General features: G+C 37.8%; 1 protein-coding gene and 1 pseudogene across 1 annotated transcript in view; one reads left to right on the forward strand and one right to left on the reverse strand.

The window, feature by feature from the left end:
- Nucleotides 1-26,990, reverse strand: part of si:dkey-20d21.12 (uncharacterized protein LOC556245 homolog) — a 146,901-nt gene that overhangs the window by 78,270 nt on the left and 41,641 nt on the right. The gene's annotated exons all lie outside the window — the stretch shown is intronic.
- Nucleotides 11,013-13,539, forward strand: LOC117373922 (E3 ubiquitin-protein ligase TRIM39-like; annotated as a pseudogene).

The raw sequence follows: 26,990 nt of genomic DNA on the forward strand, positions 1-26,990 counted from the left end.
TATTTTTTTTTTTTTTTTTAATGAGGAAACAACATTATAACATAGATCAGAAAACAGCTCAATATGCACTCTTTAAATACACATGCAATCTAATAAAGGATCTACAATAACAATCACTTGCAACATAACAAATGTTTCAAAAAATAGTCCTACGTCCCCTTGTCAAAATACATTGTAAAGCTGCACCATGTAACTTTTCTAGTGAATAGTTTGCAATCTGCGTGTCTCATTGGGGATGTAATTGTTTTGCCTGGAACCATCCGTAGCGTATCATTAATGAAAATTAAATTTCAGTGGAGACAAGAAGGTGACGCTACCAGACCAAGTTACAAGTCAGACCTGAACAAGGCATTTCATAACCAGGAAGTGCACGGTTACCATACTAGTTGTAGTTAGCATTACCGTCATAGCAAAACTCCGCTCTGGTCTCTGACAGTGGTGAAAATTGCTTATAAACTCATAATTAGTATGCTAATAATAACTTTGGACCAGTGCGAACCATTTTAAATGAACATGTTTAGTGTCTCCAAATATTCTTGACCTTGAAAAAAAACAAAAATATGGCATTGGATTTATTTATCAAATGTATTTCCTCAAATCTAACTGAAAACTCTGCTAGTACACCTCTCCCTTCCTCCCCACGTATACAGTAGAGGATGAAATTCATACCATGCCTCCCAGGAGTTCAGAGTCAGCAGAACCAGAGCCAGGGGCATTGGCCTGGATCAGATCGGCTCAGCACAGTGCGGACAGTGACTAATGTGGCCTCTCAACCTGTAGGAATAGCATATGACCTTAAATTTAACCCCAATCCTCTATATTCTCTTCCCCTATGGTGGAAGGACATGGACAGCAGATTTAACTATCTGTGTACGTGCAGGTGAAAACGTGTGGTGTTTTTTAAATATGCAATTTCACACATGAGAAGTTTAGCATTTGGAAAAGATAGTAGCTTGCCTTGAAAGTTTGAGGAAAAAAAAGGTTATCCCCTCTTCTCGTCCCAGTAAGGAGGTTGTGGGTTAGACTCCTGATCACTCTGAATGGTGTGTGCATGTCCTCCCTGTGTTATTGTGGCAGAGTGGTTAGCCAGAAGGGAGGTTGTGATATGGATTTCTGATTTCCTCACGTGGCAGAAAATTAGGCCTAACCCAGGACTGAACCAGGTTTAATCTAGATCTAAACCAGTTCTAAAAGGACTAAAACTAAAATGCTAAATCCGTTGATGAGTGATGTAGTTTGCTGAGGTGATTCCAGGGTGAAGGTTTCGCTGACTCAGCAGTTCTACAGCAAAGCATCATGGGAACAGCTCAGAGAGTGGAGTGAAATGAGAGGAGACAGAGGAAGGCTGCTCATTGAAGGCTTTCACCGAGCACCACCGGCCCAGGGGATTCTGGGTAATGTGGTTTAAAGACAGAACTGACAAGAGGCAGGCTTGCATAACACCGAGTTCAAGTATTCATATGTCACATACAGAGGAGGTAGAGAAGTTCATTCAGTCAGCTGAAGGTTGGTGGTTTGATTCCCTCTGTGGTTTGTGTTGCAGTTTTGTTATTTAGCAAAACACTGAACAGATGTTTGAGTACATTGTGATCCAACAAGTTTGAAATTGATTGTGTCTTTTATTTCAGGAATGCTAATAAATTATATTAATGAAAGGTTAATAAAATGTTACATATCTTTATATTATTATAATTTGTGACATTTAACAAGATGGACTATGTAACTTTTCTTGTGGGTCCACTATCTGCTTGACTCCATGGAGATGTTATTGTTTAGAAATGTTCCACAGTATGGCATTAAACATATCTGTCCTGATAGGAGACACAAGGCCAAGTTACAGGTCATATTTGTGGAGAGGTGACCTCATGCACAGTTAAAACGCAACTTTTTCATAACAAAATAAATGAAGTATTAGTGGTTTTCAGCTTCTACAATGTGATGATGTCATACCTTTTGGATATTTCATGTACTTTGCCATGAAATATCCAAAATGTAAATTCATAATCTGATGCTTTCTGTTAGTGACTGGAACTCTTAACTTCTTGTATTACCACAAAAATCTGCATTTTAACAATATTCATTTTAGCTGCTCTCATCTGTATTAAGTATTATTGACCTATAGAATGTTGTAATCTCATCTGCAGCAATAGTTTAATGCCATACTGTGGAACATATAAGCAAAGCAATAAAATGTCCATGGAGATGTTAAATCAGTTTAAAACTAGCTTGAAAACCCACTTCTTTTCCCTGGCATTTAATTCTAGCTAGACAAGATACCTTGGTGTTTTATTGGTATTTCATTGTTTTATTTTTCTTATTTATTTATATTATTAAGTCTGGGTATTATTATTTATCATATTATTTGTATATTTGTTTTTGTTTTTTACTTTTCTATGTAGAACACTTTGGGCAGCTTAAGTTGTATTTAAATGTGCTGCATAAACAAAATTGAATTGAGACAAGCAGGTAGTGTGGTACAAGGATCAGTGCCTAAAATAGAACAAACGTATGTATATATATTTTTGAAAGTGTTTAGTTAATATGTATAATATGTATTTTGATTACACTCATGTAAATGTATTCTTTGTACTAGGTGTTGGTCTATAATCATTGCCTGTAAAAGAATTTAAACTTAGTACAGCCTTGAGTTTCATATATTAATAAAAACCTATTTAAGTGAACCCCTCCAGACAGCACCTGGGTCAGATTAGGGATCAGAGGAAATCTGGAAATCTGAAATAAAAGATTTTGTCGCCATAAGAACGAGGTGTGACAAAGTGTAGGCTGTAACTTTACGTCCACATGCAGAGGATTTAAAGAGGAAGGGCTGCTGTTTAGTGGGTGTCTGGATTCTCCTCACACGTCTGCACCTGGTTAAACTATGAGGAAGGGGCTAATACAGGAAATATACGTCTGAAAGAACAAAGAGCTGTCGTGTTCTATGGTATGTTTTCAGCAGACTGTTTCTATAATACCTCATAGCAAATTTCACCCTTTTTCAGTCACTTCATTCTGCCATCCTGTTTCCATCTGTACTTATTTGCATGGGAGTTTTGTCATTGAAGTGACCCATTCATTAATTTATGACCATTTATCCACAGTCGGTCAAAGAGGCAGGAGTCTGAGGAGATACAGACCCAGAACACATGAATGAATAATAATGTACTGGATCTATATAGCGCCTTTCAAGACTTCCAAGGCACTTTACATTGCATTATTCAATCAGTCCACACTTGGATGTGGTAGGCTACTATTATAGCCACAACTGCCGTGGGGCAGACTGACAGAAATGAGGCTGCCAATCCACGGCATCGGCACCACCCACCACCATCAACAGTTACACAGACACCACATTAATTCTAGGCAAGGTGGATGAAGTGTTTTACACAAGAACAGTTTCCACTAGAGCAGGGGCGTAAATGACATTTTCACCGAGGGACACATCAGCAACATGGCTGTCCTCAAAGGGCCAGATGCATATTCATATTACATATTGCATATTCATTTGCATAGATGTAAAAATATGGCTTTGTAAAAGCATATCTCTTTATGTCTTGATAAAATGACATTTTAAGACCATCATATCTTTTAATTTTAACCTGTTGAGGGCCACGTAAAATGATTTGGAGGGCCACATTTGGCCCGCGGGCCTTGAGTTTGACACATGTGCACTAGAGCCACTGCTGTTGTCCTACTGTGGCACCTGGTCCCACTGGTCTTCCATCTCCGGTATCAACCAGGACGGCTTTGGTTGGCTTCCAAGATCTGATAAGTCTGAGGATTGACAAGCTGGTATGGTATGCAGGAGGTATCTGAAACAGATGCCTGAGCCACCTCAGATGGGTTTTCTCAATGTGGAGGAGCAGCGGCTCTACTCTGAGCTCATCTCATGTGACTGAACTCTTCACCCTATCTCAATGAGGAGCCCAGCCAGCCTGCAAAGGAAACTCATTTCAGCCATTTGTATACACAACCTTGTTCTTTTGGTCATGAGTAGAAACAAGAGTGATGATGTTTCACGCCATTCTTCCCTCACTTTGAAGAAAACCACAAGATACAGACTTTCAACTTCAAACTATCACAAAAAAGGATTTTTTGCTACTTTAAAATGGATTGTACTCTTTTCAGCTGCCTTGTTGAACATTATTCTTCAAATATATTTTACACATCTGTTGTGATTGTTTTAGCACATGTCAACCCACTGAACCGATCTGAAGGTGTCTGGGTTATATTCAGAGTAAGCCCTTTCTTGTCTGGAAATGTTCTCATATAGGTTTAAATGGTGTGATCAAATTCTGGTTTTATGAAGCCATGAATACACGTGCAATAACTGAAACAGAACAGTGTGTGAATAAGGCATTGTTCCCTGAATGAGAGACCAAACATGAACAGTCTCAGGGGAGAAGAATGGAGTGGGCAGTGCGGTCTAACAACTGGAGTCTTCAGGATGTATTTGTAGTCTGTTGCTCATAACACTGTATTTAGCCAGTGCCGGTGTGATTAGGAAGAACTGCACAATAATGACACTCCAAAATATAACTTGTGAAAGAGCAGGGCTAAATAATAAATAAGTGATTGGAAAAATCGCATTTGAATGAAAAACAGCGAAAATAGATTCTGGTGTTAACCAGAATCTGTAACCACCAACCACCAGAACCACTATACATACTGTACATACATGTGAAGGTGAAGTGTAAGAAGCTTTGAGATGGATACTGGATTCGGAAAAGGAAAGAACGTTGTGCATTTGTAGACAGGGAAGATGTCCCTGATGATTTATCAGCTATTGTTGTGATACTTTGACCAATCAAATTCTAATAATTGCCATAATGTTCCACATTTTCACAATCTCAGTAAGAGCTGTTTTAGATGGATAAAGGTGTAGAACTCAACTCAGTGCTAAACTCAAAAACTCATAGTGGGAAGAGAAACCAAAACTTTCAAGTAAACAAAATCTTACTCAAGTAGTAATAAAGTATGATGTCAGAAAACCACTGACATCATACAGAAAAGTAGAATTCCAGTGTAACTGCGTACTACCCGCCTCTGCTAGATGAGGACAGGTTTGACATCCACATTATAACACAGTGAGGTCTTTGTCGAATATGAGCTGGACTCATGACTTCAGAGCTACAATAAGAACTATCTTTCTCCCTGTGTCATTTGGAGGAGGAGGAGGAGGAAGAGGAGGAGGGAGATTACAGGGTTACATAAGTCTTCTATGTGTAACTGTCAGCACCTGCCCAGGAGTCAGGAGCAGCAGACAGGAGCAATGACAGGGTAAAGCTTTCAGATATGTGGAAAAGTTCAGTTGAGCCGTGACATTTGATGATTTACATGTTGTGTTGATATCCAAAGACATTTGCAGTGGTGACACATGCTGAAGAGGGTTAGTGAGCAACGCACTTAAACACTGCATCAGTCTGAAGGATGATTATTATATAGAACAATCAACTAAGTAAATCTATAACCCCCATCCCCAGTTTTGACCATAATTGTAACCAGAATAGAGGTAAATAGGCATGTCTGGTTGCCTAGGTGACAGAATTCCCTCTACGTATGCCATAACTGCTGTCCATGTCACCAGAATTGAAAAAAAGGTGACTTTAAAAACTTAAGTATAATTAAGTCTACTATTTAAACTTTTTTATGTGAAATTAGTAGTCTAATCTATCATCTAAACTGTTTCTCTGAGCTGGCTGTGTGAACTCAGACAGAACTAAATGTCTTTGACTCCACACTGGGTTACATAAGACTGCACTCACGTTATCTCTGTATGCTAAGAATACAGAAGGACTAGACCAGGACTAAGCAGGTATAAATCATGGACTAAAACGTAATGTAAACCTTCAATGTAAACCAGGACTATACAAAAACAGGAATCATGAGCTGGACTAAACCAAGTGTCCAGAACTAAATGCTCCTAAAGATGTGACAAACAGAAGTAGCTCATTTTACAGCAGACTTATTATGCAAAATTCACTTTTCAGAGCTTTTAACCATGTTATAGTTGTTTCCCCTTCTCATTCACCCTCTTGAAGTTGTATTTGGAGTGATTCGTGCATGTTTGAGCAATCTTTAATCAGTTATGCTTATTGCTCTATACTTATTTCTTTCTTAAGTGGTTATACATGTAGGATTCAGCAGCGTTAGAGTAGTCATTTTGGTACAAATGCAAACAAAAAATCTGCCACTCGCTAGGGTCATCTGTAGCTATCCAGCGGAGTTACCGAGTCTTTGTTGTGATGACGTTTACAATGACATCAGCTCCCATTGGGCACCACATTTTGTAACATGGAAATCAGGAGTCTTGTTTTTTTGTTAAATTGTTTTGGATGAATATTGCGATTTAAAATGTGGAATTATAACATAATGATCCACGGGTGTTGTAGATTATAACTATATAGCACAGCAGACTTATTCTGACCTCAAGAGCTGCTTATACAATATATACTATGTACTAGGGCAGGACAGATGTTGCTTATATACATTAGGTACAGGCCCTTTAACTTGGACTAAAACAGAACAAAAATATTACAAAAAATTGCTTCTTGAGAGCTTTAAGCCAGGATATGATTTATTATTAGTCTGTCTACATCTCCAAAGCTCAAAATGCTCTGTTCCACCTTGTGATGTCATATAGTGGTAGTTAACAGCTATATATTTTACCTTTAGTTCAATAGAGATCATCAACTCCAGGGCTGAAATCATCCAGATGATTCTAGTGAAGGTGTATGGAGTTTAAAAACACAATGAAGTACTTTCTGCATTACCATATGACATCACAAGGTGGAACAGAGTGTTGACAGTGACTGTTTGTGATGAGGAAACAACATTTTAACATAATTCAGAAAACAGCATAGTATGGGCCCTTTAACAAATGAGTCCACAAAAAAAACAACAAAGCTTTGGTGCGTTGTGTCTGTTGTAGTTTCCCTAAAGACTGGTTGTGTATAAATATGATAAAATATGATTGGTTCCTCTCGTCTCTCATCTCAGGGTGTATTCCTGATCTTCCTCCAGGCCTCCTCAGTCTGGCCCATGTTCAGTTATTTACAATGGGGCTAGCTTCATCTACCCCCTTCAATTCCTCTGTTATCCAAACCACAAACAATGAAGATTATATGATAAAATTAACTGAATTGTATTTCGGAGATTTTTTTTTTTTTTTTCCTGTTTACCAAATCTTAGCATGTGAGGATAGGTAAAGCACAGCCCCATGCAGAGTGAGTTAAAGTGAGTGTGAAAAGCTGTTGGTCAGTGTTGTTTAATCCAGGGTTACATCTGGTCTAATCCTGGTTTAGTGCCTGGTTTACCTCTTTTTTAGGCAAGGCAAGTTTATTTGTATAGCACAATTTGTACTTTAGTGAATTACAGAATAAGAAAGACATTAAAATCACAATGCAACAAATCAAAAAATAAATAAACACAAGTAATCATCATAAAATTAACATTAAAAGATCTTGTTTAGTCCTGGTTTAGTCCTTTAGTCCTGGCTCAGCTCTGCTTCAGTTCTTGTCCTTCTACTGTCTGCATCTAATTACGACGCGCTTCATTTTCCGAAAAGCTGGGAGTGCACTGTTAGCATGCTAGTTGTTAGAGAAATACATTTGAAACATGACAAACGGTAAATCTTGGACACTGCAAAATGGTGTCCTAATGTACCGTTTTTCATGATTTTTAAGGCAGTAAATATCGTGGTGTAGCCTTTGTTAGTCCTGGTGTTGTGTACGGTCTCTGTTTCAATCCGGTCTGTCTAATCCACTCCTCATCCTCTTTTTGTTCAGTATGATTGACACACATTTGGGCTTATGGTTTGTTGTTTCCATAGTTGGCCTGCAGTTTTGTTTTTTGTTTTTTTGTAAGATCATTTCATCGTCCAAAAAATCAAAACTTTTGAACTGCCAAATTATTATCCAGTCATGAATTTGTATGGAGTCTCGATGGAGTCTGAGCAGGTGTTTATCACATTGCAGGGACTAAAATCACTCACGTCATGGGGACCTGCCTTCATTCTGGAACAAAAATCTGATGTAAATGATGTAAAATTATTAGATTAACAACGTGACTAAAAGTTCAGATATGGGCAAAATAGGTTAAAGTATGTACGGTAAATTTATGCCATACTGTGGAATATTATAGCCAAAGGAACAACATTTCTATGGAGACAAGCAGGTTTAGACCCTCCTCTAGGCCAATTGGGAGTCAGGTTTGTGGAGATGCAAGCCCGCTTTAAACAAAATTAAGTTCATTATATTTATTATTTGACCAAAAAAAAAAAAAAAAAAAAAAGCCTGGTTTGGACAATTTTTAGGTTTAAAATTGTACTTCCTGGTTGGAGATCATGATATCACGCTAGGGAATTTCATAACTGTTACCTGTAGCTAACACTGTAACACTGGGCCTAAACTCCTACTGTACACAGACATTAATATTTGACAAGAAATCTTTATTTTGTTTAAATGCTCATTTAAGTATCTGAAAAAATGTGTTTCTTTCATAAATTGTGCCAAACTTTGTGACAGAATTCTCCCTTCTGTGATGTTATTAGTACAGAACTCTCTAAAACAGAACAGTCTACTTCCTATAATTTTCAACATATTTTTGAACTTTTCTTCACAAAGTGCTTCTTGATTAGTGTAAATCTATCATTAAAATTTACAACAGGCATTATCCAACCAAATTAAATCAAAATTTAAAGCTCAAGTTTAGGTGAAGGCTAAGCAAGTAGTGACTATAGTTAAGGATAAGTAGGATCTCCAGGAAATTAATGTAACTCATTGTAATGTCCCCTTTAGACAAGTACACCAAACATGTGTGTCTGCGAGTGTGCACGTGGGTGTGTGAGTGTGCACGTGGGTGTGTGAGCATGCAAATGGAGTCTGAGAGCATGCCCATGGGTGTGAGTGTGTGTGTGTGTGTGCATGTGGAGTCTGAGAGCGTGCATGTGGGTGTGAACAGAGATAAAACTGCAGGATAATAGTATGAGACAGAGCTGGAACCAAGGACAGGACGCAGGATAAAAGTGATGGAGAAGAAATAAATGAGAACGGAAACCACCAAGGACATTCAAAGCAGAGGGACTGGAGGGAGGAGGGCAGATAGAATGTGTTTGTGCATCTGAAGGACACTATACGATGAACTAATTGACGGATTGCATTATTGTGGTCGTAAGCTATTGTGTGTATTTTGGTTTGAAATGGGCAAAACAATCAGTCAGTCCAAGTCTGACATGGTTTGAAAAGAATTGAGCTTTTAGGTTCCATAAAATAGTTAGCATTAAGTGGTAAAAATGCAAGTAATCCCAATACTTCAGTATATTTTGAGTCTTCCGTGCTCTGTGTAACTTTTATGGTGGGATTCCTGCCTGAGTTGTTTTTGCTTTGCCTATAACAGGGTTGTTAAACTAAAAAATCAGATACTAATCAATACTAAAACTAGTATCAAAACTAGATACTAAATTTAGCAGGTATCAATACTAAAAAAGCCACATTCAAAGGACAGGAATGAACCTTTCTTCTTAAACATTATCAGAACAAACATAAGCCCACATAGACTAGTAAACACCACTGGACCAGGGCCACTATGGAAGCCACCTGGGCAAGTAAGTATATATAAATAATCATCTTGATATCAGATTATTTAGAATATTGAGTATCGAGTCTGTTCCTTAGAAATCAAATTTGAAATTTCAGTATCATGACAACACTCTATGATCCATGGTTTGGCATCAAAGTTATCATAATCTCCCTGTAACCGAAATTGTTATAATATCAATCCTTTTAAAAGTCTGTTACTTCAAGACCTACTTGTAATATTAATTATGCACTACTGCTATTTCAAGTATGAAAAGAACAACTGCCTTTTTTTTTTTTCTTCTGTTACTACTACATCACTTCTACTACTACTTGGTTCATCTCTTATCTCTGGACTTGTCCTTGGACTAACACAGAGGAAGTGTCAGGAGGAGGCAGAGGCGTCGCACACTGATATATAGTAACAAAGATGTCTGGATTTAGATCAGAGGTGGGTACAGTAGCCAAACATTTTACTCAAGTATAAGTAACGTTACTTCAAAATAATATAACCAAAGTAGAAAAACAAATTAGTAGTCTAAGAAATTATTCAAGTAAAACTAAAAAAGCATTTGGGAAAAGTACTACTCAAGTATGAGTAACTTAAAGAGTAATTGGAAGGAAATAATAATTGCAATTCACAAAATCTGGTATTTTCAAAGGATAGACACAAAAATTATAAAAAACTAAATCATAACTGAAGGAGTGATGCAAAAAACACAAACCATTTCATATTGCCAACATAAAGCTTTTGTCATTGGCAGACTTATTCACAGTGGGAAAAGTAACCAACACTTTACTCATATAAGAGTACTGTTACACTGTACATATATAGTGCTCAAGTAGGAGTAAAAGTATGCTTCTAGAAAGGTACTCTGGACAGTACAATTTCTTTAAAAAGTTACTCACTACTACCCAGCTCTGATTTTGATAAACAGCAAAGGTGGGAAGAGTAACAACAATGAGCTTATCAAGTCATATAAGTGGTGTTAAAATATATAACCATTACTACCTTTAAGTTCACCCATGTCAGCAGCTTTGTACAGAGAGTTGTTTTGTGAAATTTCAGAAAAGAAAAAAAAAAAGGTCTCATAACAGCAATAAAAACACCTGTAACTGAAATAAATGCAAGACAGATAATGCCATACCATAAAGCAATATTGTTTCCATAAAATCAAAAAAGGGGCACACACTCCATTGTTAAAATAGAAATCGAAATGTATACTACTGTGTGTTTTGTATGAATAAATATGCTGTAACTTTAAGACTTTGTTTCTCAGTTGCCTACTTTTTTGCTTACCAAATGTTTTCCCCTGGTTATTCTTTTGTGGACTATATTGATTATGACAAGTGGCTTCTGAACAAATCACTGTGTTGACGTAATTTGTACAATGGAGCCTAACCAGGGGGAGGACCTTGACAGAGACCTCTGTTACAGAGAAATGAAAGTGAATCTTAGAGAGCAGCTGCCTGTCGAGAGTTGCTGATCCACAAAGAGTTCACCTGACGTTTTCTGAGCTTGGAAAAGATATTCACACTTTCAGTGAGTACAAATTAAACATATTTCCACATTACTCTAAATTAGCTGTCAGAGTTAGCTGTTTGTTTTAACTCCTATAGCTGAATTATATCTAGCTAACTTCTGCCCTTGTGTTCAGCATTAGCCTCCCACAATGAACTTTTTTCTTTTTAGCTGCTATAATTCCTACCCCTGCCACTAAATGTCAATACTACTATTTGCTTTACACAGACTTCTTCTATTACTACTGTCGTTTCACATACTGTTACTATTGCTCCATAAATAAACCTCTAAAGGCACTGGCTCTAAACACAGGGCATCTCTCTCTGTCCTATCACAGAAATGGCGTCTGTCAGCTGTGTTCTGTCTGAAGATCAGCTCCTGTGCTCCATCTGTCTCGAGGTCTTCACTGATCCTGTCTCTACTTCCTGTGGACACAGCTTCTGCAAAACCTGCATCTATCACCACTGGGACCACAGTGAGCAGTACCAGTGTCCAGTCTGTAAGGAGGACTTCCGCTCCAAACCTCAGCTAAAAATCAACACTTTTATGTCTGAGATGGTCTCCCAGTTCAGAGGATCTCAGGAGGAACCAGACCATGAGGAGTCACAGGATTCACCTGAAACAGGAAGTGTTCCCTGTGACGTGTGCTCCGAGCCCAGGCTCAGGGCGGTCAAGTCCTGCCTGGTCTGTCTGGCCTCCTACTGCCCCACTCACCTGGAGCCTCACTGGAGCACCCCCCGCCTCCAACGGCACCACCTCATCTGCCCTGTGGAGAACCTAGAGGAGCGGATCTGTCAAGAGCATGACAAGCCTCTGGAGCTGTTCTGTCTAATAGAGAAGACCTTTATCTGTGTGCAGTGTACCTTCTCACAGCACAAAGACCACGCTGCAGTGCCCCTCAAAGTGGAGTGTGAGAGACAGCAGGCAGAGCTGGAGACACTGGTGAAACAAAGACGACAGAAGATCCAGGAGATCCTGGACTCTGTGAAGGTTAACAACAAGAACGCTGATCAGGAGATGGCTGAGGGGGTCAAAGTCTTGTCAGCTTTGATGGACTGTGTTCAGAAGAGTCTGGACCAGTTCAAAGAGAGAATCACAGGAGATCAGAAGAAGGTGGAGGACAGGGCTGCTGAGCTGATAGAGGAGTTAGAGCAGGAGGTCTGTGTCCTGCAGCAGAGAGGAGCTGACATGAAGCTGGTTTCTGAGGACCACTTCAGTTTTCTACAGGCCTTCTCCTCTGTGAAACCGGCTCCAGAGCTAAAGGACTGGACAAAAGTGACAGTTTGTCCTCAGCTGTATGATGGTCTCATAGCTCAAGCTGTGTCTGAGCTGGAGAAGATACTATGTCCACAGATAAAGATGGTTTCTGAGGTAGAGCTGAGGAGAGTGCAGAAGTATGAAGTGGATGTGACTCTGGATCTTGAAACAGCTCATCCAAATCTGGTGTTGTCTCAAAAAAAAAAAACAGGTTCAATATAAATGGATTGGTATGGATTATCCAAATGGAACACAGAGATTTTCTACAACATCTTGTGTATTAGGGGAACAGAAGTTCTCCTCAGGGAGGTCCTACTTCCAGGTTCAGGTCAAAGGAAAAAGCTGGTTTTTAGGAGTGGCTAGAGAGACCGTGGAGAGAAAGGCAAAGGTTTGTGCCACGCCACAGAAAGGATACTGGATAATTGGACTGCTGGATAATCACTACAAAGCATTTGCTGGTCCTGCAATCACTTTGTCCATGAGGACCAATCCTAAGACTGTGGGGGTCTTTGTGGATTATGCCCAGGGTCTGGTCTCCTTTTATGATGTGGACAGTGCAGACCTGCTCTACTCTTTCACTAAGTGCACTTTCTCTGGGAACATTCTACCATTTTGTATACCAGAGTGTAATGAACCCCTTGCTCCTCTGAGAATTACATGTGCCAGGATGAGCAAGAAATGATAAATATAACAGGCCTATATAGGTTATAGTTATAATGGGAAAAACATTCTAATGCAACCTATTGGTTTCCTTTAACAATGACAACCACTTGCTGATTTAAGAATCTTGTGTACAGATTGCCAGTTTTATTTCATTGTACTACAGAGATATTAACGTTAACTCTGGTGAAATTATTCCACCAAAAGACATTCCACCACCAGTCTAACCCCTCTCATTTTTAGACTCTTAAAATGCTCTATCATCATCACATATATTGTTCTTATCAATATTTTTCCTCATGTATCCAACTCTCTACATTAGATACATACAGATATCAAATATATGAAGAAAGCTATGTGGAACAGCTCTAAATAGATGTTTTATATTTTAGATTCTGATTCCTCAAAGTAGCCACACTTTTCTTTGTTGTCAGTGTTGGTTTTTAAAGGTGTGCCTTGTCAGGGTTAATTTTGTTTTGTTTTACTATCCGTACGTGTTCATTCATTGTTTTGATGCCTTCAGTGAGAATCTGCAACATATACAGTCCTGAAATTAAAGAAAAAATATTAAATGAAAAGTTGTGTCAAAACATTTTTTGTCTGATAGTGTATCTGCAACTTATTACCAGAGATGAGTAATACTTACACTTATTTGAGTAACTTTTTAAAGTAATTGTATTTCTCAGAGTGCTTTTCTAGCTGCACACTGTCACTTTAATTTAATTTATGTATTTGGCCAGGACAGTGCAATCAGACATAGTTACAAAACGAAGCAAATGCCAATTTTCAACTCCTCTCCCTGCTCATTCACTCACACTATTTACTCAGTACAGTTTGTTTTAAGCCAAGATTTAAGCCTGAAGGTGAACATTTTAAAGTTGGAAATGGAGTGAGCAATATTTTATTAAAGTAACAGTACTCTTACAAGAGTATATTTTTTATTTACTGTTCCACTGTGAGTAAATCTACAAGTGACAAAAGCTTTATGTTGACAATAAATGATTGGAACAGTTGTGTTTCTTGCACTGCTCCTTCAGATATGATTTAGTTTTTCTCATTTTCGTGTCTATCCTTTGAAAATACCAGATTTTGCGCGTTATTGAAAATTTAGTCCTTCTACAGTTACTCTTTAAGTTAAAACTTTTTTCCCCAGATACAATTTCTTAGACAACTATTTGAGTAATATTATTTTGAAGTAACGTTACTCTGACTTGAGTACCATTTTTGGCTACTCTACCGACCTCTGCTTATTATGGCCAAAAGTGTATTGCCAACGTTTGTTTATATCTGGTCTGTCCTCTCATTCCCACGGTCTTTTGGCGCACTGTGTTTGAGTGAGCCTGAATAAGTTTGAACAGCCTCGTGGAGAACTCAGGTCAGTCGGGATTAGCACAGGAAGACTCCACAGTGCTAAGCTAACATCCGCAGGCTAGCTGGTTTTGTAGTTTTTGTAGCACTCCTCTGTGTTGTTCAGCTCTGTCCAGGGAAAAGAGAACATCACACATATTCAGTGACAAATACTGGTACACAGAATTTGAAGTGTTAGCAGATTTTTCATTTGTGTAAAAAATGGCTATAGGACACTGCCAAATCGTGTATATCACTGATTAAGAAAATAAAATTGGAGAACAAAGTAAGTACATGAGTGAGTATATTGAGCATAAAGATTACTGAAACATGCATGAATCACTTAAAATACAACTTCGAAAGAGTAAATGAGAATGGGAAACAACTAAAACATGGCTAAAACATAGTTGTGGCCACTCTCGGAAAACTATATTTGTGGCTCAGACTTCCAAAGCTCCTATTTTTCCTGAACGCACCACGCCAAAACTGGGACAAAACTAGGACCAAACCCGGAATTGTACCTGGACTAGACCTGAACTATATCAATAGGCTTCTAGAGCATTACAACACCAAGTCTTATCAGGACTTAACCAGGATCAAACCAAGAACAAACCAGCACAAATATGAACACAGCTCCAAAAAAAGTAACTTCCATACCCCCATCCTCATCCTGTCATCACTCTACTTCTCAATAATCAACTCAACATTACTTTTTTTAGGTTACATTTGGATTTTCTCTATGTCAAAAGGTTTAAAGGCCCCGTATGTGATTTTTTTTTTCAACATTTGAGCAAAATTCCTTCCTTCCTTCTTAATTATAAAGCATTTTAATGTCAGATAATCAGGAAGTGTGTGATTAGCAGGCTAGTTGTTGTTAACATTACCATGACTGCAAAGCTCTGGCCTCTGAAAGTTGCAAAAAGCACTTATAAACCCAACTCAGTGAATAATTAGGATGGTCAGAATGCATAAGTGGTGAGTCTGGACCACTGCCAACTGTTTAAAATGAATTTTTTTGTTGTTGCATTTTTTAAGACAATCAGAGCCTTTAATCATGTCAAAACAACCACATCCCTGTTTTTTTGCTATGGAAACAATTTGTGTACAGGAAGCATGTGTTGATTTTGTAGATTTGCTGGAGTGTAACTTCTGAAGTCCATCCAACAGGAGAAGATGAGAGCTGCAGATGATGTCCTGCTGTTTCGTACATGCATGTTGGAATTTAATGGGGAATCAAGGTTTTGGAGATACTGTATTTCTTATTCCTTTGCTGACTCAATTAAAGCTCCTATATTACACAAAATTGACTCTTGTGAGCTTTAAGTCATGTTATAATGTTGTTACTTCCTCAAAAACATCCTGGAGTTGTGCTTTGTTTCATTTACACATGTTTGAGTAACACTTTATTATTAGTCTGTGTAAAAAGCTCCAAAGCTCAAAATGCTCTGTTCCACCTTGTGATGTCATGAAGTGGCAGTTTTCGATGTACCTTATAACTTTTGTACAGTAGAGATTGGCAATTCCAGGGCTGAAATTATCCAAATGATTCTAGTGTAGGTGTATGGAGTTTAAAAACACAGTGGAGCACTTCCTGTATTACAACATGACATCACAACATTATAACATAGAGCAAACATTACATAACATGGACCCAACTCACACAAATTAAAATTTTAGCTGGTAAATTTAACAGTGTACTTTTTATTAAACTTAGTACAACAACAGATCCAAAAATGTAGCAGAGAGAAATAAATGCTTTCAAGTTTTATTAAAGATTGAATTGATTGACTAGTAAATGGATGTGAGCAGAGGCAGGTCCTAGTAATCTAACTACACATTAAAACCAGGTAAGTATTTTAATGATCTGATATTTTGCGTTTAGTTCAAAGTTGACACCTTTTGTTGTTCTTGTACCAGTTTTTGTGTTGTTGTTGATGTAACTGCTTTTGTATGTGACACTTGGTTACTATGCCGACAAGTGGATGAGGAGAGTCTATTTGTCTTTTACTGGTATGTTCAGATAAGGAGTGAGCATGAGCACTTTTCCGACTCGATCGACTCTGGCTCCAATTCACTTTTTATTGAAAAATCGTCAGCCGTCTCTTTGTAACTGCTGCTCTCAGGTTTGTTATTTTGGTATTAAAATGTTCCTATTAATCCACTCTACATGTTTCTGGTATTTTCATTTCACTATTTTGTCCTTAAATCAAGATATGAATATTAATAACAGACAAATCAAGCGCCATTTTTTCCCGAGGTCGCTCGCATTAGCTTTAGCAGCAGGTTTGATTGACAGCATTGCAAAGCTCTCTGTTAAACCAGCGTTACCTTCAACAGCCTCGCTCTGGATTGGCTCTTTGGTTGCTATGATACGTGCTGCTGGAAGTCCAAATATGGAACTTGGCTTCAAATTGGCCCTTAAAACTGCTAGTCTCTACAAGTTTCATTTAACTGGAGCTGAAAGCAATGGGTCACACTCCTTTTTGTGGGGCTCTGCTGACTGCCTTGCCTTTAATGTTTCACAGAATGGCATGTGTTCTTACTGTGAGTGGACTCCCCATGCCACAGATCTGACCTGTAACTTGGCCTGGTGGCTTCACTTGGCCACAAAGACACACTACTAGATAAGTATAAGGCCATACTTTGAAACATTCCAGGCACAACAATGTGACATCTCTTTGGGGACAAGGAGGTGGGGCATGAGAAAAGTTACATAATGCACATTTAAAGTAGACTTAATATGTAAAACGTTTTTAGAACTTTTATCCATGTTATGGGAGTTTCCCCTTCTCATTTTCCCTCTTGAAGTTGTATTTGGAGTGATTTGGGCATGTTTGAGTAATGTTTAATCACTTATTTTCAAGACACTGAAAGTCATCGGACTCGTTTTTTCATTAAGTCATTTGTTTGTTTTACATTTAACACCACTGCACGTTATCCCCAGATTATTAGACAGTTTTGTTTATCCTTCATTAATACCTACATTTACTATATGTTTCCTAATGGCAACATATCTCTTACTGGAATCTTGTAGAAAACACAATTCTTCGATGGGCTAAATTGCAATAGTAAAAATTTCTTTACAGAATTTTACAATGTTGTTCCCTTAAAGAAGACCTGCTGTGCTTGTGTCTGCTGTATAGTTATGATCTATGACGCCTGTGGATCATTACGTTAGAATTTGGACATTTTAAATATTGATCTAAAATGACTTAATAAAAGGACCAAGTCAGCTAACGTCTGTATTAGAAAACTGCCCAAGGAGAGCGGATGATGCCGTAAACATCATCACAACAAAGAACCGCAAAGTTTTCAGCACCTCAGAGATAGCTGCAGATCACATTATCGAGTTTTTTCATTTGTGCAAAAATGGCTATGTGACGCTGCCGAATCCTGTGTATCATCGATTAAGAAAACAAAACTGGAGAACGAAGTAAGTACAGAGAGGTGGGCGTTTGATGGTGGTGGTGAAAATGGGATTGATCAGTAATATGGCGTCTTGAATGCAGGAGTATAAAGACTACTGAAACATGCACGAATTACTCTAATCCAGCTTTGAGAAGGTAAATGAGAATTATTAGCCTGTTTTATATTGCCTGTTAAAATCTGTGATCTGAGTACAGTGTTCTACTATTTTGTGTTTTGGAGCTAGTGATGCCTTCAAGTGCAGTCTCCAGGGAGTAAATGAGAGCACCAGACTTTGAAGTGTAAACTACAGGCTTTTTAAGAGAAGAGTTTGAAATATTAATAATTACAGTAGGGGGCAGATCTAAAGAAGAGACCAAAATAATCAATACATGGAATGCGATTCAAAGAGCAGAAGATCTTACTGGGATTTTGTAGAAACAACCACTAGCATGCTAACAGCGTACCAGCATTACTTCCTGGTTTAAGAATGATTAAAAACAGTTTATAAATAGATGCAGACAGCACACAGAGGTCTTGTTTTATCCTAAGCCTTGTCTTTACTGAGCCAAATGTGAAAGCAAATTTTACTTTATTGCATGAAAAATCAGTACAGTCCCTTTAAATGAACAATATTTCAACAAAGAAAGATTCAAAGGAACAAATGAGTGAATGTGATGGATAAACTTGTTCTGACTGGTGATTTTACAAAAGAGAAACTACATGCCACTAGAATCTGGACTGGGGAAGAGGAAAGAGAGCGGATGAGGAGGCTGATGGTTCTGCTGCTGTACAGTATTGTCAAGCTAGGAGAGGAAAGAGAGCGCATGTGTCAATGAACAAATATTAAATCCAGTCTTCCTTGATGAATAAATGAATTTGCACTTACTCTGAGTCAATAATATTTGCAGTTGTGATACGCCAGTTACTATTTTGTAAAAAAAAAAAAAAAATCTGGCAAATTCACAATAATATCCCTTATACAGAGGGAGAGGTATATCACTCTGGTTAATTCCTCTGTGCATCTCAAGAAAGAACTACAATCGTCCAATCAGATTTGTTTTTTCAGTGATGCATGTGAAACAAAGGAGCTCATTGGTCACCTAACATTTACAAACAAAGTTAAATTTCTCTCACCTCAGAGTTTAGTGCTTCACTCATTGATCTGCTGAAAACTGTGATGTTTTTCAGTCCCCTGTGATATGTTTTTCCTTTATTTTTTCCTCATAACCAGACATATTTGTTTTGATAGTGTGTTGCTGGTTGGCTAATCCACCTGTCAATCACGTCCATCTGAACTCGGGGAGATTCCAGACTGACATCTTCGTAGAGTGTTAAATCAGTGTGTATTCTGGGCGACAACATCACTGATAGAGCATTCAGATCCACTGACCCACAAGTTGGCGGTCCGATTCCAGCTCCCACAGATGAATACTGTTGTTGTTTCCTTGGGCAAGACACATAACCACATAACCCACCTCACCCCCAGTAGTGTCTGTGTACACTGGAGTATGAATGTGTGTGTGAATGGGTGAGTGGTTCCTTGATTTGAGTCCTTTGACAGTAGAAAAGCGTTATATAAAAATATTCTGGATCCCAGGCAATTGTAAAAAAAAAAAAAAAAAAAGGTTTCAGAAATATTTATTAATGTTCCAACAATGTCATTCACTAAAACCGCATGTCACTTTGAGAATACTTGTGTCGTTTCTCTTTCTTTACGGGTGAGTGTGTGCAGAAGTCATGAAAGGGTTAAACGTGTGTGGTGTTTGCCAAAGGAGGCTCCACGTCCAAAAGAGGAATGAGCTCAGAGGATAACAAAGTGAGGGAGTGTAGGAGAGAGAGAGAGAGAGGGGATGGAGAAAAAGGACGGATGAATGAGGGAAGAGATGGAGAGGGGGATGGAAGAAAGGCAAGGAGAGACGAAGACAGGAGGGAAGGAGAGATGAGAGAGGGAAGATACACGCCAGAGGGAAATAGGGGAGGTAAAAAAAGTGAAAAGATGGAGAGGGGTGGAAGAGACATAGAGAAGGGAGTGATGAAGATGGAAGAGGAAGGAAAAAGCGGAAGAGAGAGGAGTGTAAGAATGTTTGTCAGAAGGGTTTAATGAGTATTGCACAGGTAAAGTGAACAATGAAGCTAGAGACTCTACAGAAAGGATAGAATGAAAGTCCTGTAATGTGTATGTTAAAGTGTTATATGTATATGTATTTATGACTTGACTTGATAAAATAAGACTTGGGATTCGACTTGGATTTGAAGGCCAATGACTCGGAACTTGACTCGGAGCCCCATGATTTGAGATGAGTTGATGCTTCTCAAGTCATTTTTTTTTTCTGAACAGTTGATAATTTTCTGTATCAACTAGAACAAAACTGGAACATGTCCCTCCCCACTTCTCTATTTGTTATTAGAGATGTAACATTAACTGAAATAGTGTGATATTGTCAAATGTCTTACAATAATATTGGGTCCCATCACAATAAATTGGATTAAAAAGTTCCCTTGCTTAATGTATTGTTTTGATGCAATAACAGCTAAAACAAAGGGAACTACATAGACCATGATCCTTTGCTCTATTTCACTGCAGATGAAATAACTCGTATTACACAATTTTAAATCTTAATTCTGTGGATTGTGACCATAATGACTCACATTAAGGGCTTGGCAAGGCATTTAAAAAGAAGAAAGTAAATGTAAATGAAGTAAATTTTGTATCTTACTGTGAGATTTGAATATTGTTACAACCCTGTTTGATGCAGGATGTTTTTAGTAGTACAATTTTGTTTAAAAAGTGTGTGAATTACAAAAATGCTAGCTGTATTTTGTGCTTCAGTTTACGGAACTGAAATGACTTGAAACTTGAAACAGAGCACTTGATCCCACCTCTGACAGGAACTCACAGTCGTGTCCTTGAGTCCGAACAACAATGTCTTCTATTGTATTCTATGTGTCTGCATTTTACTAGTATTCACACGATATTAACAGTAACTTTAGGACATCAAGAAACAAGTTTAAAATAGAGCAAACTGTCAAATTTGGATACTTTATAGAAGAGATGAGAACCTTCTTCTCCTCTGCTGGTCTGAGTCCCCGGACCTCCATGTGACAAGTTTACATATTTTTTCTAATTATTAGCAATGTTACTTTTGTGAATGTGTCAACTCTTTTCAACGGTTCCTTAAAACAAAACAAAAAACAATTGGCCTTCACTGATCACAACACCTTTTTTTTTAAATATCATCATCATCTTCATTATTTTTTTCCCTTTCTTTTACTTTTTAATTTATTTTCCCTTCATTTACACTCTCTATATCTTCTTTTCTCACTTACAAATTACTAGTACTAGCATTCTAGTTTGCTGTCCCCACCTTACCCCCTCCAAATCATGTAAATGTCACACACACACACACACACACACACACATGCAACACACACAACAGAATTGTAAATAGCTGTTACGTCTACAAACCATGTTATGTCTTGGTATTTCCTGCATGTCTTTTCGTCATTTGTCACCTCTGTATATGACTGGTCACTATGTTTGTCTGTCTTGCATTAAATAAACATAAATAAATAAATAAATACATAAATAAATAACCAAATCATTTTTGCAAAGAGGCAAATCTTTTTCTTTCTAGTTTTGTTACACTGAACCAACACAAGAATCAGCACATAAGCAGATATAATTATAAACAGAGTCTTTTAAACGGCTCTTTTATATGAACAGATCCAAAAGATTCAGATCCCATAAAAGAGCCAAAAGACCCGTCACTAGTAATTATAGCTTGGTTTATTGGAGCAGTACCTGTGGTAAAGATTTATTATAGTTTTACATCAGTTAAATGACAGTTTGTGGGATAAGTCCAGAAACACAGGAAGTATCACTAAAGTATTTCTAAATGGAATACTTCTACCAACACAGAAGATCCCATTCATAATGCAGGGATAGTTTATACACTAGGAACACATTTTTCTGGTGGTTTAAACATTCATTTAACAAAATAAAGTTGTTGTTTTTCATTAGTAGTCTAACCTGTCATATACACTTACAAATCAAATATACAGTATAAGATTTTTAAAAGTAAAAATTGTGTTATTATCATCAGTGAATGAATGAACAAAATTACCTGAATAAATCTATGTGACACAAAATTCTTAAAATTCTCAAACACTAAGTGGAGTGTTTGACATTGATACCAGCCCTCTGCTCACACTTCCTCTGGTCATGTGAGCCGCTGCTCTGAGATTTGCTGATGATGATTTATTTATCACGTATCGATTTGTTTGTGCAGCAGCGCCGCCCTGTCAGTCTGAAGAAGCTTCTTTGTGCTCTCGCCCTGCTCTGAAACAGACACCAGGTCTGATTTACTTTTAACAAAAAAAATTACAATTATCATTCATTGATAATTAATGGAACAGTATGTAATGTTTTGATTTCATGTTTTGATTTGACTTAACTATGTCCTCAGATACGCAGTAAACACATATTTTACTGATAAAATTTGTAAAGCTGATTTATTCTTACTTACTCCAACATCTGATCTTTCACATGAGGCCATTCCATATACTGAGAATGAGAAAAAGCGTGTATCTGTGTTGTAAAATCTTTAGCAAATATAACAGAAACAAGTGATAGTAATACAAAAAAATACAAATATTTTTAAAACCACTTCCCTAGTTCTGTCACCTTTGTCTGTCCTCCAATCAAAATCAAAATCAATTACTTCTCAAGTCAGTAATTGGAATACACTCCCTTTCCCCTTCCTTTTCATCCTGTTTCTCTTCTCTGTCTCCACTGCAGCAGTAAAACCCTTGTCCTCTCCATTTCCTCCTCTTCACCAACACCCGGAGACATACTTTCCCAATAACAAATCATATCAAACTCTCCCTTTATGAGTAACCATTTGATGCATTATTCACTGTACCGCTCTCATTTGTCTGTATTTATTGTGGAATAATGTTGCGTAACTTAAATATCATGTTGTTGTTTTCTTTCCTTTTATATATAAGTTTCAGTGTTGTTTATTTTACTTTCATTTTGTCTGGCATAATCTGTCTGTCTCAGGTCTGTTTGCTGAAGGAGGGCGTCTGTAAATCATTACCACATTCACAGTTGGTTTATGTACTTACAAATTGTGCAAGGATTGGCTTATACACGTATTGGGATTCTCCAGTTCACCTGTGCATGCATGTCTATGAAGGAAGAGGAGGAAGAGGAGGAGGATGAGGAGGAGGAGAGGAAGAGGACACGCACACTTCACTCAGAGACCTCAAGAACCTAATCTATAACTTTCTTGCCATAGGACATGCACATTCAAAATTCCAAACAATTTTTTAATTTATTTTATCCCCACCCACTGCTCCAATGCTCCAATGTTATAATATTAACTACACAGAATAAAAATTAATTTATAATAAAAATAATAAAAAAATAAAAATAAATAAATAAATAAATAAATAAATAAATAAATAAATAAATAAATAAATAAATAAATAAATAAATAAATAATAATAATAATAATAATAATAATAATAAGTATACTTTTTTTTGTATAATTATTTAGAATTATCTCTGAGTAAGAGAAACACCGAGGCAATGATGAGTGGAGTAGTTTAAATGTGGCTTAAAAAATAGCTGGGAGCATTGAAGTCACTTAGCATGGTAAGTGAAAGGAGTGAACCGAATTTAAGTGTAGAAACAAGTCTGAATTACCACCTAATGACATCACAAAGTTAAACATAGCCTTTGGTGGTTTATAGAGGAACACAGCCTAAACAATACTGTTCAAATAAGCCTGAAATTAATCATGATTCCTCATTTGTTTCAATAGTAAATATCCATTCACCTTTATTCATGCTTTAAATTCCTCTCAGCTTGTAAACGCCACCTCTGGACTTAAAGGGAGTGGCTCTGAGTGGGACGTCCCGAGAGAAGCGCCCCTCTCTCCCTCCCTTCCTCATCCCTCTCTCTCTCTCTCTCTCTCTGTCTTCCTCCCTCCTTCTCTCTCCTCTGTCCCACGAACGGACACCTCTCTCAAGCACAAGACAGGACCCTTTGAGCTCACGGAGTACATGAATGACTCTGGTAATCGGAGTATTTTTTTTAAAGATTTTTTAAGAGCCGTTTTGGTTTGCTGATCTGGCCATAGGAAATGAACTGAGGGGGAGGATTACATGGGGAGACCTGAGCACCTGCAGTACCAGCGGACCGGACAAAAAGACAGGACGATGCGCGCTGGAGGTGAGGTCTCACTGTGATGCAGATTGTGTGGGGTGCTGTTGTGATACTGGACGGACTGAAAAGAATGTGTTGGTTTATATGAGCTACTACGTTATGGGATTAAACTGATATGTAGGATTTGTTAAAACTTGCACTGAGTTTGGGAGTGGTGGTAATAAATGATTTTAACATTGAAGACTGGCTTTGCAGGACAACATTTAAAGGTGCATTATGCAACTTTTCTGCTTGTCTCCATGGAGATGTTACTGCTTTGTCTGGAATGTTCTAAAGTGTGGCATTTATCTATATCTTACATTTACTCAGTTGTTTTCAAGTGCTTTTATTGCTAAGAAAAACATGCATTCTTACTGTAAGCGGGGTCTCCTTTCCACAGATCTGACCTGTAACCGGGACTATTCCTGGCAAAGCATTAACTTCTCCTTGGAGCTCTCCATCACCACGGACTGTCCATCATAAAGTTACATAGTTCAGCTTTAACTCATAAAATGCAACTCATTTGTCCACTGATCTGATGGTTAGTGGTTCAAATCCCGCCCTTGACATAAACATCGCTGGTTGAGCGGTCAGATGCACTGGTTGACGGTGCGATCCACAGATGAATGCTGTCGTTGTGTCCTTGGGCAAGACACTTAACCCACCTTGCTCCCAGTTTCTGCGAACACGGGTGTATGAATGTGTGTGTAAATACAAAAAATATGAGCATTTACTACGCTTTAAAACTTAACTTAATATACAAAATTCAGGGGCAGTTTTAATCTGAAAATATTGACATTCCCATAGGATTGTCCACCTGAATTTTGTAAATCTTTAAACTATAATTCATTGTTTGTTTTTTGAGCTGGGATTCCATTTGCAGATCAGAAAAAGGTGTGACTTTGAAACTGCACTCTATTGATAAAACTCATATGTTTTGAATAACACATGGACTGTATCAGGACCTTTAAAGCAGGAAGTGAGATAAATATATATTTTTAGCAGCGCTTTTACAATGTTAGACTTGAAAGTGAGGCATAAATAGGTTTAAGGTATTCTGAAGCGCAGAGAGGTGTTTTAAAAGCATTGTGTGGTGTCTATAAAAAGAATGGTCCATATTCCTGACTGTTATCTTATCTAATGTCTATGGAGAGATGTTCAAAGGAGCAGACCGGAAGACGCTGATAAGTTGTGTAGAACATTCAAGATTATGATATAAATTGTTGTCGACCAAATACATGGACAAGATAACACACATCTATAGTGTTCTTAATATTTGTTCACTTCTCATTCAATGTTAACGAGAATCTACATCTCCTTCTGACACCTATTTGTATTGACTGATTTTCCCAGGTTTAAAGCCACACTACGTAACTTTTCTGGTGGAAGGTTATGTTCATGGAGTTGTTATTGCTTATCCTAGAATGTCCCTTAGTATGGAATTATATATGTCCATTAGCTTTTGTTTTAAGAGTGTTTTTAATGCTTAATAATGACTTGAGAATTTTGCATACCTTCTGAAAGCTGGGGTTGTCTTTCCGCAGATCTGACCTGTAACTTGGCTTGCTTGTCTCCATGGATGTAGCTTAAGTTAATGCCATACTGTGGAACATTTAGGCAAAGCAATAAACCTCATGGAGACAGTAGGCTCTCCACCAGATATTTGCACTTTTAATAGGTTAAAATTATACAAAATTATAGCATCATATTATAGCATTTGACCTGTATTTAACCTTCTCTTTAAGCACTTACATAGGACACACCCGTCTGTGGACATTTAGAGACGTTTCACCTGTACATGTGTGTGGACATTTAGAGACGTTTCACCTGTACATGTGTGTGGACATTTAGAGACGTTTCCCCTGTACATGTGTGTGGACAGATAGACTTTTCACCTGTACATTGGTCTGTGGACATTTAGAGACGTTTCATCTGTACATTTTTGCATAGACATTTAGAGACATTTCACCTTCGCCTGTATGTGTGTGGACATATAGAGACACTACACTATATGTGTTTTGTGTGTGGTATTTTGGTGCAGAGCGGAGATAAGGTGAAGGTGGGGTGAACCAGTCACAGCCACAGCCCACTGCCCAAACCCATTAACCCCCCACACACAGTTAACCCTTCACAAACCAGAGCAGAGAGGGACAGATACTGCAGCAGGTCTGAAGGCTCAACAGTATATGACAAAAACAACTGTGATTCTACTTTACAGAGTAATTAGCACTGGGTGGAGATATTAAATCCAGGGAAAGAGAATTGTGTTTTGAACCATTTTTGAATCTGCAATGAAAACTTAACCCCCATACTTCCATTGTGTCCTTTGGCAAGACACGTCACAATATGTAGATGTGTAACTGGTGGTGGATGTTTAAAGAAGACGTGTTGTGCTTGAGTCTGCTATAATCTATGGCAACCGTGGATGATTATGCTACAATATGGACATTTTAAATCACAATACTGAAATAGTTTTTAATGCCATACTGTGGAACATTCCAGGCAAAACAATAACGTATCCATGGAGACAAGCATGTCTGGAACCCTCCATCAGAAAAGTTGAATGGTACACATTTAAAACATGTATATGCAATCAAAACAATTAAAAGTATCCACTTACTTTATTTTCAAGCAAAGGGGCCACTATTGAAACATGGTGCACTGACAAATGAAGACGTTTAAATAAGACTAAAAACAATAGCTGCTGATGATGACAGTGTAGGTGTGAATGCAAGAAATAAGACTTTTTTCCACCATCTCATCTGTGCTGATAGAATAGAAGTAGAACAAAACCCAACTACAACAAGACGTGACCAACGCAAGAATTTTCAGTGACTAATTCATATATTTTTAAACCCTTGGAGTTCCCTGAACACTCAAACTGTAAACAAACATTTTTTTGCTCCATAAAACCTGCTCTGATCTTTGCCCCGTATCCCTCCACCTCCTCCGTCTTTAATTCTTTATCTATAGGAGGAGCTGCCATGTGCATGTGAAATATTTAAGTTTT

Source organism: Periophthalmus magnuspinnatus, chromosome 7 (genome assembly GCF_009829125.3).
Source record: "Periophthalmus magnuspinnatus isolate fPerMag1 chromosome 7, fPerMag1.2.pri, whole genome shotgun sequence".
Classification (NCBI taxonomy): Eukaryota; Metazoa; Chordata; class Actinopteri; order Gobiiformes; family Gobiidae; genus Periophthalmus; species Periophthalmus magnuspinnatus.